This window comes from Choloepus didactylus, chromosome X (genome assembly GCF_015220235.1).
Source record: "Choloepus didactylus isolate mChoDid1 chromosome X, mChoDid1.pri, whole genome shotgun sequence".
In the NCBI taxonomy this organism is placed as follows: Eukaryota; Metazoa; Chordata; class Mammalia; order Pilosa; family Megalonychidae; genus Choloepus; species Choloepus didactylus.
In genome coordinates this window covers 47,550,267-47,566,128 of record NC_051334.1, presented here as the reverse complement: position 1 = coordinate 47,566,128, position 15,862 = coordinate 47,550,267, and the positions used below count along the sequence as shown (strand labels likewise).

The 15,862-nt window shown below is 37.5% G+C and overlaps 1 protein-coding gene across 2 annotated transcripts in view; it reads right to left on the bottom strand.

Annotated features, from left to right (window-relative positions):
- Nucleotides 1–15,862, bottom strand: part of CHST7 (carbohydrate sulfotransferase 7) — a 40,798-nt gene that overhangs the window by 4,865 nt on the left and 20,071 nt on the right. The window contains exon 2 of one of the 2 annotated variants that reach the window (XR_005214494.1): nt 5,883–6,042. The exons of the other annotated variant lie outside the window; for it this stretch is intronic. The gene's annotated coding sequence lies outside the window, so the exon portion shown is untranslated. The remainder of the gene's footprint in view (nt 1–5,882; nt 6,043–15,862) is intronic. 2 annotated transcript variants of the gene reach the window in all.

Sequence of the window (15,862 nt, the reverse complement as noted above, 5' to 3'; positions counted from 1 at the left end):
AAAGCATGTATCCCACAGATTAGCACTACAAATATAAATAAGTGCTTGCATGATCAACTTCTGTATGACACTGGTAGAAAGAGTTAACAACAGAATGGTATATGGGAAAAACTACCTATTAAATATTATAGACTATATTTAATAGGAATACCTTACCAGTACTACACTAATACTAGGGATGAATAATTAGGGGCTGATAAGAGCTTTGGGGTGTTTTGGGTTATGATAATTGTTTACAGTTGAGAGTGATGATGACTATACAAGTAAGTGAAGATAATGTGAGTCACTGATTGTTTATCTTGGACAAAATACATGCTATGTGAAATTAGGAACCCCCTACTTAATAAGTCAAACCCTTGCTAAGCCTACCTATAATTATGCCCAAGATGCACCTCCAGAGAACCTCTTTTATTGCTCAGATGTGGCCTTTCTCTCTCTGAGCCCAATTCTGCAAATAAATTCAATAACCTCCCCCGCCAAGTGGGACATGACTCCCAGGGGAGTGAATCTCCCTGGCGACATGGGTCATGACTCCCAGGAATGAGCCTGGCCCTAGCACTGAGGGACTGAGAATGCCTTCTTGACCAAAAGAGGGAAAAGAAAGGTAATAGCATAAGGTTACAGTGGCTAAGAGATTTCAAATAGAGTTGAAAGGCTATCCTGGAGGTTACGCTTATGCAAGCTCCAGCTAGATATTCCAAATGGACACAGTATGCCAAGCCCTAATCAATAGTAGTCCCAAAATACCTAGGTCCCAACTGAGACCTTATAAAAGTTTTACTAAGTTTATTTTTCAGAAACTTAAATCCTCCAGAGTGTTGCTATGCCAGATAAGTCCCAAAACCCAGAGGCAACAGCCTCTTCAAGAGCATCAACCAGATGCAGCCCCCTTCCCCATGATGTTGACATCCCTTTTCAATATGAACAAGTTAGGGTGGTCATTGCCTAGATACCCCTGAAGATCAAGAAAGTGATTAAATGAGAGGAAGGGATACAAAGACAAGATAGGATTTAACAAAGAATTACAAATACTGAATCTTTATATAATTTTTTCTTAGTTCATAGGGTATTAGAATAGCTAGAAGGAAAGAACTGAATTGGTGGAACTGTAACCCATAACATTGTTTGAAATTTGCTCTATAGCTACTCATTAAATTGTACTTTGAATGTTATCATCCTTCTGTATATGTTATATTTCACAATAAGGAAATAACTAAGACTGTGTAACTGTAATCCATAACATTCTTTGAAATTTGTTATATAGCTACTTGTTAAATTGTACTTTGAAAGTTATCACCTTTCTGTATATATAGTTCACAATAAAGAAGTAACTGAAATGTGGAACTGTAACCATAAATTCTTTGGAATTTGCTTACTACTTGTTAAACTGTACTTTGAAAATTATCACTTTTCTATATATATGTTATATTTCATAATAAAAATGTAAAAAGGACCATATGGGAGTTTTAGAACTGTAAAATACAATAACCAAAAAAAAAAAACAAAACTCACTACATGGCCTCAGCAGAATAGAGATGACAGAGTAAAGAATTAGTGAACTTGAAAATAGAACAACAGAAATTGCCCAATCTGAACAACAGAGGAAACAGAATAAAAAGTGGAAAGAAAAAAGATGAACAGAGCCTTAGGGACCCGTGGGACTACAATATATGATCTACCATTCATTTCATCAGAGGTCCAGAAGGAGAGGAGAAAGAGTGGGACTGAAAAAGCATTTAGAGAAAAAATGGCTGAAATTTCCCCAAATTTGGCAAAAGATATAATCTACAGATACTAGAACATGAGAGTGAACTCCAAGCAAGATGAACCCAAAGAAATTCACACCAAGACACATCATAAACATCAGAAAATTAAAAGCAAAAATCTTGAAAGCAACTAGAGAGAAATTATGCATTACTTATGGGAATGACAATAGACTTCCATCTGAAACCATGGAGGCTGAAGAAAGTGACACAGCATTTTTTCAAGTGCTGAAAGAAAATAACTGTCAACCCAGACTTCTATATCCAATGATAATATCCTTCAGAATGAAGGTGAAATAAAGACATTCTCAGATGAAGTAAAACTAAGAGAATTTCTTGCCAAGAGAAGTGCTGTAAAAGAACTACTAAAGGAGGTTCTTCCAACGGAAAGGAAATGATAAAAGAAGGAAACTTGAAACATCATGAATGAAGAAAGAACAGAAAGGGAAAAAATGAATATAGTAGACTATCCTCTTGAGTTTTAATTTTTAAATTATGTTTGATGGTTGAAGCAGTAATTATAACATTGTATGATACAGTTCTCAATATATGTAGAGAAAATAGGAGAACTATACTATTAACAGGACAGGACAAGTGAACCTAAGTGGTGATAAGGTTTCCACATTTGAATCAAAGTAGTAAAATGTTCACACCAGTAGGCTATGATAACTTACATATGTATAATCTAATAAGAAACAACTAAAATAAACATAGAAAGAGATACAATAAAAAACACTGTAGATAAATCAAAGTGCATATCTGAATAATGTTCAAGTAACCCATAGGAAGGCAGGAAAAGGGAAACAGAGAACAAAGAGAAGACAATAAAAATGGCAGACTTAAGCACTAGAATATCAATAATTACATTGGATGTAAGTAGTCTAAATACATGCACTAAAAGAGATTGGCAAAATGGATTTTTAAAAAACCTGGCCCAACTATATGCTGTCTAAAAGAAATTCATTTCAAATATAATATATAGGTAAGTTGAAAGTAAAGGGATGAAAAAGATACACTATGAAAACATTAATCAAAAGAACTGAAGAGTGGCTATATTAGTATCAGATAAAATAGACTTCAGAGCAAATAAAATTACCAGGGACAAAGGACAGGACGTAATGGTAAAAGGGTTAATTCACCAGCATGACATAGGAATCCTAAATGTCCGTGCACCAAATAACTTCAAATCATCTAAAGCAAAAACTGAAAGAACAGAAAGGAAAAAAAGACAAATCCACATTTATAGTTGGAAACATCAACACCCCTCTCTCAAGAGCTGATAGAACCACTAGGCAGAAAATCAGCAAGGATACAGAACTGAACAGTATCATGAAACTAATTGGATTGAACTGACATGTATAGAACACTCCACCCAATAAGAGAATACACATTCTTTTCAAGCATACTTGGAACATTCACAACATAGATTTAATAAAGTTAAAAGAATTGAAATAATATGGAGTATATTCGCTAACCATAATGGAATCAAAGTAGAAATCAATAACAGAAAGACAACGGAAAATTCTCCTGATGTTTGGAAATTAAAGATTATCATCATTATTATTATTCTAAATAATCCATAGGTCAAAGAGGAAGCCTCAAGGGAAATTTTTTAAAAGACAATATATATTGAATGAAAATGAAAATGCAACACATCAAAATTTGCAAGACACAGCTAAAGCAGTGTCAAGAGGGAAATGTATAGCTTACATTAGAAAAGAGGAAAAATCTCAGCTCAATAATCTAAGTGCCCACTTCAAGCAACTAGATGACTGAAATAAACCCAAAACAAGCAGAAGTAAAGAAATAAGAGCAGAAAGCAATGTAATTGAAAATAGAAAAACAGAGAAAATCGAAATCTTTTCTTTGAAAAGATAAAAAACCTTGATAAACCGCTTTCAAAACTAACAATAAAAAGGAGAAAGAAGACAAAGATTACCAATATATCAGCAATGAAATAGGGGACTCTCACTACAGACCCCTCAGACATTAAAAGTTTGAGAAAATACTACGAATAGCTCCACACACATAAATTTGACAACTTAGATGAAATGGACCAATTGTTCAAAAAGCACAAACTACCATAACTCACCCAAATGAAATAGATAATTTGAATAGTCCTATAACCACTTCAAAAATCAAATTCATAGTTAACAGACTCCCAATAAAGAAATCTCCAGGCCAGATGACTTCACTGGATAATTCTACCAAATGTTTAACTGGAATTAATACAATTCTGCACAGTCTTTTCCAGAAAATTATGAGGCCAGTATTATCCTGATACCAAAACCAGACAAAGGCAGTACAAAAAATTAAACTACCAACCAGTATGCCCTTAGACACAAAAATCCTCAACAAAATATTAGCAAATCAAATCCAACAATATATTAAAATGTATATATCATGACCAAGTGGGCTTTATTCCTGGATGCAAGACTGGTTCAGTATTCAAAAATTAATCCATGTAATCAGCCATATTATCAGGCTAAAGAAGAAAAATCACATGATCATTATCAGTTGATATAGAACAAGCATTTGACCAAATTCAACACCCAATCCTGATGAAAATTCTCAGCAAACTGGGAATTGAGGGAAACTTCCTCAACTTGATAAAGAAATTCTTCCTAAACCTACATCTAACCTCATTCTTTATGATAAAAGACTCAATGCTTTCCCCCTAATATTGATAACAACGCAAAGATGTTTGAGTCACCGCTTATTCAACATAGTACCTGAAGTCCTAGCCAATGTAATAAAGCAAGAAAATGAAATAAAAGCATACTTATTGGAAAGGAAGAAGTAAAATTGTCTCTATTTGCAGATGACATGATTGTCTACATAGAAAATCCCAAAGAATGTCCAAAAATTTCCTAGAAACATTAAGTGAATTCAGCAAGGTTGCAGGATACAAGATCAATATGAAAAATCAATTGTATTTATATAACTAGAAATGAACATGTTGAAGCGGAATTTAAAAACTGGTAGTATTTATACTTAGTCAACATAAATGAAATACTAACAAAACAGGTAAAGGACTTGTATGCTGAAAACTACTAAACACCAATGAAAGAAATCAAACAAAGTCTAAATCAACAGATATAATCATGTTCATGGATTGCAATATTCAACATAATAAAGATGTCAAATTGATCTATAGGTTTAACAAAATTCCTTTCAAAACTCCATCAATGCTTTCTATAGATATCGACGAGCTTATTCTAAAATTTATATGAAAAGTCAAAGAAGCTAGAATAGCTAAAACCTTTCTGGAAAAGAAAAATATAGGAAGAATTACCCTACCCAATTTTAAGATACTATATAACTACATAAGTCAAAGCAGTGTGGTACTGGCAGAGGGACAGACATATAGATCAATGAAGCAGAATAGAGAACCCAAAAGTAAGCCCACACACGTATGACACCATAGGCAAAAAAATAAACCTTGACTTCACATTTTATACAAAAATTAATTCAGAATGAGTCATAGATTTAAATATAGATATAGACACGTTTATTTTAAAAATTATAAGGAAAGGCAAAATACAAAAATATAAAATATATATTTATATATTGATATAGGAGAAAATCTTTGGGGCCCTAGACCTATACAAAGAGTTCTAAGCATGACCAAACATACAATCCACAAAAGAAAAAAAATGGATAAATTGGACTTCTTCAAAATTAAAAACATTTTCTCCTTATTAAGAGGATTAAAAAAACAAAATACAGACTGGAAGAAAATATTTACAACCAGATATCTGACAAAGGATTTGTAGTCACAACAAATAACTCTTAAAACTCAACAATAAAAAACAATCCATTAGAAAATGGGAAAAGACATGAACCAACATTTCACCAAAGAGGATATATGGATGTCAAATAAGCATATGTAAAGATGTTCAACATCATCAGCCACTGGGAAAATGCAAATTAAAACCGTGATGAGATATCACTGCACACCTATTAGAACATCTAAAATAAAATATAGTGACAATACCAAATACTGGCAAGGATGCAGAAAAACTGGATCTCTCATACATTGCTTGTGAGAACGTAAAATGGTACAGCCACTCTGGAAAACCGTTTGGCAGTATTTTATAAAACTAAACATAAACTTACTATAGCAATCCAGCAATTGCAATTCTGGGCATTCATCCCAGAGAAGTGAAAACTTATCTTCATGCACCCGTACACAAATATTCACAGCAGCTCTTTGTAGTAGCCAAAAAACTGTCCTTCAGTGGGTGAATAAACTGTGGTACATCCATACCATGGAATGCTATTCAGCAATAAAAAGAAAGAAATTATTGATACACGCAAAAACCTGGATGACTTGCCAGAGAATTATGCGAGTGATTATAAAAACCCCAAAAGGTTACATATTGTATTAATCCATTAAATAACATTCTTCAAATGACACAATTATAGAACTGGAAAACAGAGTCATGTTTGCCAGGGAAAGGGGTGGGATGGGGTGGGGAATGAGACTGTAAAGGGGTAGCATGAGAAAGTTCCTTTGTGATAAAACAGTTCTGTATCTTGATTGTTGTGGCATTTACATAAATCTATACATGAAAAAATTACATAAACCTATGCTCATAAATGAATGCATGTAAAAACTGCTGAACTCTGAATAAAGTCTGTAGATTGTACCAATGTCAATTTCCTGGTGTTGATACTGACATATAAGATGTTACCTTTGGGGGAAGCTGGGTAAAAGATACACTGGACATCCCTGTACTGTTTTTGCAACTTCCTATGATTATATAATTATTTCAAAATAAAAAGTTTTTTAAAATTTCCTCTGTCACTGTTTCTCTGTGCAATGCATTCAGCTCTCCACTTGAGTTGTTTTAAAGATCCAAAACATGCTGGGCAGAAACTCAGGATAGATTTCTGTCAATGACTAACCAAGTGCTAAATGTTGCCTGGTCAGATCCCATTTCCCAGACAAACATTTATTGAGGGTACTACTAGCCCAACTTCTGGACCCATAAGCACTTTTTACAATCCTTTTACTAAAAGTCTTCTTTAAACATTTTTTATCTACCTAAAAGGCTGCTTTGCATTCAGGATCAATTTTTTTTAAATCAAAACACTGGCAGTAGTACAAGGTAGGAAGATGTTACTGGACAAAGGTGATGAGTTCTCTGCCTGATGCACTCAAATGACAATTCCTGAAACCCCAGGATTTCAGAGAGAGAGAGAGAGAGATTTTATTGCTTGGCACAAAGCAGGAGATCAGATAGATGGCCTATCAGCCCAAAAATCTGTCTCTCCGAACTGCAGTAATTCTGATAAGATTTATGGTATCAAAAGATGGGCAGGAAAAGGAGAGGCTAAGCCTACTTGTAATTGTGCCTAGGAGTCTCCCCCAGAGAACCTCTTTTGTTGCTCAGATGTGGCCTCTCTCTCTCTAAGCCCACTTGGCTGGTAAACTCACTGCCCCCCACACACACACATGGGACATGACTCCCACGAGTGTAAATCTCCCTGGCAATGTAGGATATGACTCCCAGGGATGAGTGTGGACCCGGCATTGTGGGATTGAGAACATCTTCTTGAACAAAATGGGGAAGAAAAATGAAACAAAATAAAGTTTCAGTGACTCAGAGATTTCAAATGGAGTCGAGAGGCCACTCTGTAGGTTATTCTTATGCACTATATAGATATCCCTTTTTAGATTTTAGTGTACTGGAATAGCTAGAAGGAAATACCTGAGACTGTCGAACTGCAACCTGGTAGCCCTGATTCTTGAAGACAATTGTATAACTGTAGCTTACGTGGTGTAACTGTGTGATTGTGAAAACCTTGTGGCTCACAATACCTTTATCCAGTGTATGGACAGATGAGTAGAAAAATGGCAACAAAAATTAATTGAAATATAGGGTGGGATTGGGGGGATGGAATGCTTTGGGTATTCTTTTTTACTTTTATTTTCTTATTTTTATTTTTTTGTAGTAAGGAAAATGTTCAAAAATTCATTGTGGTGATGAATGCACAACTATATGATGGTACTGTGAACAGTTAACTGTACACTGTGAATGACTGTATGGTATGTGAATATATCTCAAAAAAACTCAATTTAAAAAACAAAGATGGACTGGTTTTAGGATAATGATTACAATGGCCCCAGTTAGTCTAATTGTTGAGCATGCACAGATTGATTACATGCTTAGTCACAGAATGTATGTAAGAAAATGGTGGACTTAATATGATAATGGGTGTGATTTTTAGTATTAAAATGAGTTATAGGTCACTTATAGGTTAAAGTCTAAGCTACTGCGCATGTCAGGCGGGCCCATTTTGGTTAGATCCAGCTTTGTTTATCAAGGTAACTTTGGACTTGGGGTGGGTTAGTTCTGGGTTAGTTCTGGGTTAGTTTAGGGGCTGTTTTTAGTGATCATAAAACTCTAAAGTCTAAAACTTGGTTAAAATGGGTACAAGTGAAGGTTAGTCACAAACTTTTTACAATCACAAGGGCACAAGATAAAGGCCATACAATCATCAGAGATCAAGGCAGCTGGATTATAGTTCAAAGATTTCTGTTATTTCTCTCTGTCGACTCTAATATACCAGAAAGTAAAAAAGGAATATCCATATAATGATTCAGTAATCATAATCATCACTTAAATCCTAACTTCTCAGTTACAGGAGAAAGATAGGAGCTCTGACAGAATGGTTACTGCCTCTGGAGTATTTGAAGAACTGTACCAAAGTCCTGCTAATACAGGCTGAGCAGCCTGCAGTATACAGGCAGCAACTTCACAAGGCCCTTTCTTTCTGCATACTTTAGAAATGGGTTCCTATCCTCCTGTTTCAGCCTCTAGTGCCTGAATTTCACAGAACTAGGTCAGGGATGCTTACATACCTTCCAGTTCTGACTTGTAACTCCATGGGGTCTATAAGCCCCCAAGTAGACCCTAAACTATCAGCTAATTTCCCAACATTTTTCAGTATTTTTGGTTGTACTGTAAAACATAAACATGTCCATAAATTCTTAGTGTGGGATTCCCCAAAATTCTTAAGCCTCTAGGATCTTAGATAAAGAATTAAAACTTTAATTTACTCCAGACCCCAATGTAAGAAAGGAATAAGTTTCGTTTTCACATAGAGACAGCATGGAATAAGGGAAATGGAGGCAAAACCAGTTTAAACAAGCCCCAGACAAAGAGAAGAGAGAATCTGCCTGATGTAAAGAGACATGAGGTAGTATCAGAGGCGGGAACTCACAGCAAAAAAATAAAAATTTGGGGGGGCATTGGCTAATCAGTTCAAAATCTCAATAATGAGCTAGTTGGCTCTCTGGGATTGGCTGTACAAATTAAAATCTCAAAAGATGAATTAGTTAGTGTTCTCGGATAGGCTGTAACCTCTGTAGTACCCAGTCAATGGGGAAACAGGGGAGGGACTTGCGAATTAGGAGCAGGAGATTTAAACATCGCCATTCTCTTCCTCTGGCGCGCCAGCCTTCCGCATGTTTGGCTGGACGCCCCATCTTGCAAGATCGTAAATAAATTCTTTTCTCCTCCAGAACCGAGAGAGCGTTTATTCCCTTACAGGTACCACTTTATTTCCGACAACTTGGGGGCTCGTCCGGGATCCAAAGCTTCGGAGGGGGACCCCCGAGGTGGACAAAGGGAAGGCGCGCCCCGCTGATTGAGCGGTCTCGGACTCCGCCATTGGGGGCCCATCTCCGGCAGCTAAAGGGCCCGAGGCCAGATGCTTGGATCTGCCGGTTGTGGATAAGAAAAGGGGGAAAAGAAAAGGCCTGCCTCTGGTTAACCAGGCAACTCCGTGCACGGACCAAGGTAAGGAAAGAAATATTATATTACCTTGGTGGTTAAAGCATTCTGAAAGTCTGGGGCTGATCCTGAGGGAAAGATGCCCAAACAAGACTCAGAATGGGGACATTCTGATGAGCCTAGAGCTGATCCTAAGGGAAAGATGCTCAGGCAAGACTCAGAATGGGGAATAGAGGCAGTCAGCCGGCCGGGAATAAAGGGAAGGGGGTACCTTTAGGGTCCCCGGGGAACATTCCTCTAAATAATCCATTGGGAAACATGTTAAAACATTGGGCTAAAAGTAATTGGACCAAGGGAAAGGGTAAAAGAAAATGATCAAATATTATTGTTATGTTTAGACAAAAAAAAAAAAAAAAAAAAAAGGCATTTTGCTGCCAAATGTATTCTGGCCAAAATATAAGGCAGATAAGAGTCGGCTTTGTGCTGACCTCGTGTGTCATGTTAATAAAAATAAACCTTTTTCCAAGGCAGAATTGAACTGTGCCATGTGGTGGCTGCAGGGAAAAAAGAAACTAAAACCTGGGATAAGCATTCCCCCACCTTATGGTTTCCCCTCCCCCACTGGGGCGGGAACCATTAAAGCCTGAGGTTTTGGTGGAAGCAGTCTATGCCCCCAGGCAATTGGAGAGCCAGTTAATGCTGACTGCTCCAGTAATTACAACCCACCAAAAGTTAAAAAAAAAAAAAATGGAGAGATTTCCAAAAGTTTCTGTTTCTAAAGGCTCTTAAAGAAAGGAAGGTAAGAATCATTAATAAAAAGCCTAGCAAGGCTAGCTGAATAACAATTAACTTGATTCTTAAAATCTGGTTTATGTAAATATCCCTTTCTTCAGAGAAGAAAGGGAAATGGGAAAGAGGGTGGCTATGAGAGAAAGAGAGAGACTGCATCCACCTAAAATAAAATTGGCTGTACCCATATCCCCAAAGAACGATGAAAGTTGAGGTCTGAAGTCAAGTGGTCTCAGGCTGGGAGAGTGGAGTGGCCCACATGCATGAAAAGGGTGAGTTTGCCCTGCGGGTTGAGGGTGGGCTTTCCGCCTCAATGCTCTAGAAAAGTTTTGCCGCCTCAGGACCCAGAGGGTGGAGCACATTCCCAGGGGAATGGGAAAAGCCTGGCTGCCACCCCACTGTTAGGTACAGCCTTTACCACGAAGAGGCAGAGTCTGGGTGGCACCCCGATGTTTAAGAAGGGTGGGGCCAAAAAGGTAATCTCCCCAACATCACCCCAGACTTTGAAAAGAAAAGCGCTGCCACAAAAGCCTCTAAAAAGGGTTGGACTCCCACTCCCTCAAGCCCCAAGAATACAATGTCATTCTGTTAATAACTCAGACTTTAAAAGGTCAGCTATATAAAGGAATTTTAGCCTAATATTCAGAGAAGATCCAAAAATCGATGAATGGCTGAATAAGCCATTAGAGGAAATATTCAGAGAGTCAACAAGCCAGGGAGGAAACAGACAAAAGTGAGATAGAGAAGTAATTGGAGCAGTTTAAAAAAAAAAAAAAAAAGGAGGAAGGAAATTTGTAGCATGGGGTTTGTGTGATTCTCTATTCATATACTTATGTGGGGCTAAACAGGTATTAATAAATACATTTACATATTTTAGTGTGCTGTGTAATTAAGTCTAAGGCATGTGGAAGCTACATTTAAAGTCCCTTAATGTGTGTATCAGGGTATATAGAAAGTTATATGCACATTTTTTAGGACTGTATTTGGATGCATTCTGAGAGTTAAAACTTCATGAATCTAATGGGAGTTTAAGTTGTATGTTTACACAGGAATGTGGGATAGTTGTATTTGTATGTAATAAAAGCATGTAATATAATTACGTAGGAGTCTTTCAAACTGTTAAAGTTTGTCAGTGTGTAATTTAAAACTTGGCAAAAATTTCCTGTGTACTCATCTATAGTAAACTGAAGCTATTTCTTTGTGTCTTTATAGCGTATACTAGTTTGTGTGTACTCTAAAGCTGGGCAATTGTGTGCAGTTTCACAATAGTGTGAAAAATGAAAAAAAAGTGAGAAAAACTGTGTAAAAGTTTTCTATGTATGTGTAACAGTAGTGTATTGGCTATACATGCTTGTAAATGGGAATGTATGTCTGTTTCGTATGGTTATGAGTGTGTATATAAGTTATATGTGTCTGTATTCCAGATATATGAGACTGTGTATTCTTGTAAAAAGCAGAATAATTTTTCTGATATATTTTGGGCAAAAGCAAAAGGTCCATACTCAAAGTGCAAGTAAATGTTCCTATAAAAGGGTTTAAGGTTCACTAAAGCTGAATTAAACAAACTTAGAACAGTGAATGGTTCATATCTCTTCCCAGGTCTCCATTTGGTAATGCCAGGTTGCTATCTTAACATTAAGTCTAATAGGAATAAAGACACCACATATATTGTCAAATACTACACACCAAGGCTTGTCCTCCTCTCCCTGGAGAGTGGGTTTTTACTCATCTAACAGCAAAACTTGTGTGTATGTTCAGGGTATGCATATATGTGAATCACGTATATTCAAGCATCACTAAACTAGGTGTACTAAAAACTGAATTTTAAGTTAGCATTTAAGAGTGGTAAGCCTTTTTATGTTCATTAATCTTAGGTTATTGTAAATTATTGTTGTCCTTTAGTCTAATTGTTCTAGCCTGAAATGTTGGTAAGTTCTTGCTGCTCTTCATGCACATGACTTCAGGAGTGTCTGTACCTAAAGCAGGTATTAGCAGTTTTACACTAGGGGAGTCATTAGAGGGGTGCAAGCCATGTGTAATTTAGTACTTAGGCAATTACAAGGTGTAGGCCTTTGGTTTTTGGTTTGCCTTTCCCCAGGAGGACTGGAGAGCTCCCCTCCCTAGACACAAAGGATCTTTTTCTTAAGAATTATATACTGGCCTTGTCTTCTACTTTATCATCTCTCAGGCACCGTGGACTGCTGGCTCAGACCCCGCCTCTTGAATTTGCTGCCCATCGACATCAGCCTGGCAGCTGGGTTCTGATCCAGTCGTGGAAAGAATCCAAACTTCAACCGATCTGGGAAGGACCCTATCAAGTCTTGCTGACAACTGAGACGGCAGTCCGAATGGCAGAAAGAGGCTGGACTCATTACACACAAGTGAAGGGACCGGTGCCTGAACCAGACGATAAGTATCCAGCAACTCAACCTGAATCCTGGAAAGTGACTCCTACCTCAGATCCCCTAAGGATCACTTTAAATAGGCAACAGTTAAAGGAACATATTAGAAGGGAGAAAGGGCTGGATTAAACCCTATGTTTGCATTGTGCTCTGTGTATAGCTTAATGATGAAATTGCTTATGCTGATCATAATGTTCTATATTCAAGGAGTAACAGGTTCTGCTAAGCTGGTTATAAGTGTAGTCAAAGGCTTAAAGTCTCAAACTGTACAATTTGATGTTTGTCAAGTAATGAGCTGTAAAAATCTAAAACATCAGCAACAACTGAGGGAGGAATATAAGCATTTATGTTAGCAGACTGTTCAAATAGAAAGCAAGATTGTTGGGGGGCGAACATTTGAGAGTATAACTTATGAGACACCTAACCCCTGTTATTCTTGGAACACTGCTTGGTGGACCACACAGTATGAGGGATGGGTCTTACCCAGGTTGGAGGAAAAACCATTAAGGGAAACTTGGCTGGAATTTAACTCTCCAGTACAAATTGACCCCAAGGTCATTAGAATACTTAAGACCAAAGACTTAAAGCAAACCACAGAAATAGAGACAGGTTATGGAAATACAAATGCCTGGGTAGAATGGGGCAAACATACCATCCAGAGTCTAAACAGAAGTGACTGTTATGCTTGTACAACCAAACAACCCACTGTTCAGATTATGCCCTTCCCCTTGGGGATGAAAAAGCATGAAAGGGAGTTTAAATGTATAACACTCCTCTTTCAAAATGCTACTCCTGGTGAAAGTTGTAGTACGTTGTCCTCCCTTTTCCCTCCAGTCCAGGAGGGAAGTGTCAAAGCCATACCAGCGTCTCACCTTGGTCCCGGAAACCACTCTGCCTGTCTCTCCAGATGGGAAGAAGGGCTCCAGGATCTTAGTACCATGGCTTTGTGTACACAGGTGTGGAATGTGAGCAAGGATAGTACTGGCAACTTCTCCAGCCTAACTATACCCCGAGCAGACCTCTGGTGGTACTGTGGGAAGGGCATCCTCTGGCCAACACTACCTGAAAGGTGGGGAGAAACCTGTGCTCTGGTTCAATTGGCTATCTCATTTACCTTGGCATTTGAAAGTAATAAAGTACCAACCCAAGGCAAAGGAGAAAAGAAAAATGTACAAAGTGTACCTAGTTCCTTCAATAAAAAAATGTTTGTAGATAGTATAGGGGTTCCCCAGAAAGTTCCTAATGAGTTTAAAGCTAAAAATCAATTAGCTGCAAAATTTAAATCGTCCTTATTCTGGTGGGTCACCATCAATAAAAATGTCAATCATCAGCTAAAATTTATCAACTATACCAGGAATGTCATTAAAGAAATAGCAGAACAGTTAGATGCCACTAGCCGAATGGCATGGGAAAACAGAATGGCCCTAGACATGATGCTAGCTGAAAAAGGAGGCGTCTGTGCTATAGTTGGGGGAAATTGTCGCACATTCATCCCCAATAATACTGCACCTAATGGAACTATCACCAAAGCCCTACAAGGCTTAACAGCCTTATTTCAGAAACTAGAAAAGAATTCTAGCATTAACAACCCACTCATAGAATGGTTGGAAAATTGGTTCGAGAAATGGAAAGGAATTGCAACATCTATTTTAATTTTCCTTATCATTCCAGCCAAAATGTTTATAACAGCTGGGTGCTACATAATCCCGTGTGCTCAAAGGCTAGTTCAAAAAGCCATCAAAACCACTAGAATCAAAAATAAGAAAGATCCCTATGATGAGGAATGTAAAAAAGCCCTTAGCAAATTTGAGAATCTAAAATGTGAAAACTAAAAGTGTTTAAAAAAAAGAGGAGGGAATCTGTAAGAAAGGAATAAGTTTCGTTTTCACATAGAGACAGCATGGAATAAGGGAAATGGAGGCAAAACCAGTTTAAACAAGCCCCAGACAAAGAGAAGAGAGAATCTGCCTGATGTAAAGAGACATGAGGTAGTATCAGAGGCGGGAACTCACAGCAAAAAAAATAAAAATTTGGGGGGGCATTGGCTAATCAGTTCAAAATCTCAATAATGAGCTAGTTGGCTCTCTGGGATTGGCTGTACAAATTAAAATCTCAAAAGATGAATTAGTTAGTGTTCTCGGATAGGCTGTAACCTCTGTAGTACCCAGTCAATGGGGAAACAGGGGAGGGACTTGCGAATTAGGAGCAGGAGATTTAAACATCGCCATTCTCTTCCTCTGGCGCGCCAGCCTTCCGCATGTTTGGCTGGACGCCCCATCTTGCAAGATCGTAAATAAATTCTTTTCTCCTCCAGAACCGAGAGAGCGTTTATTCCCTTACAGGTACCACTTTATTTCCGACACCCAACTCTTCTTTAATACTATGGGGCACTGTTCATATGGAACCATGAAGTATTCAACTTTGGGTGTATATTAAAAACCAAACACTCAGTTTATCAGCCAGCTACAGTGACCAAATAGCTAGCTTTCTCCTTTTTCCCAGCTGCTCGATGTCTGACAATGAAGAATTAAATTTTGAGCTGCTAGTGATCAGTCCGTAAACACACAACTTCTCTAATAAAAAATTTTTTAAAGAAATAAAAAAAATTTAAGCTGCTAAAATGTGTTGCATAAAACTATTTCCACTTACCCAGGGTCTGGGGAGAATGAAAACATATGCTACCACCTTCTCCCCCTGAAACAAGTGTAGACCCTTTTGTTTATTCATAAATCAGAACTATTTAAAGACCTACCCTGTTTCATAATAGAATATGATAAAAGAAACTGTCTTAGTGTAGTGATTTTCAGGATTTATAAAGGTTTCTATGTATCACTGTTTTGAGGAGTTTGTATAAAAAGATTTTTTTAATGTGTGACATTTAAGTGTGAAGTCATTCATGAATATTCAAATAAGTCACAAATTGGTTTTACCTTTTAAAATGTATTATGTTTATTTAAAGATTCAAAGCCATACCCCATTGAGTTGGGTCTATTATACCTTTTTGCTGCAGTTCCCTGGAGTATTTAAATGACCAGCCAGGCTCTCACTGCAGTTGGTTGACCTACTAATGGTCTCAAACCCATCAAAGGGAAACTTAATTCCGGCTTTATAGAGCCTGGATTGCAGTTGGCTCTGGCTGAGGCTCCCCTGACTACAGTGTAAC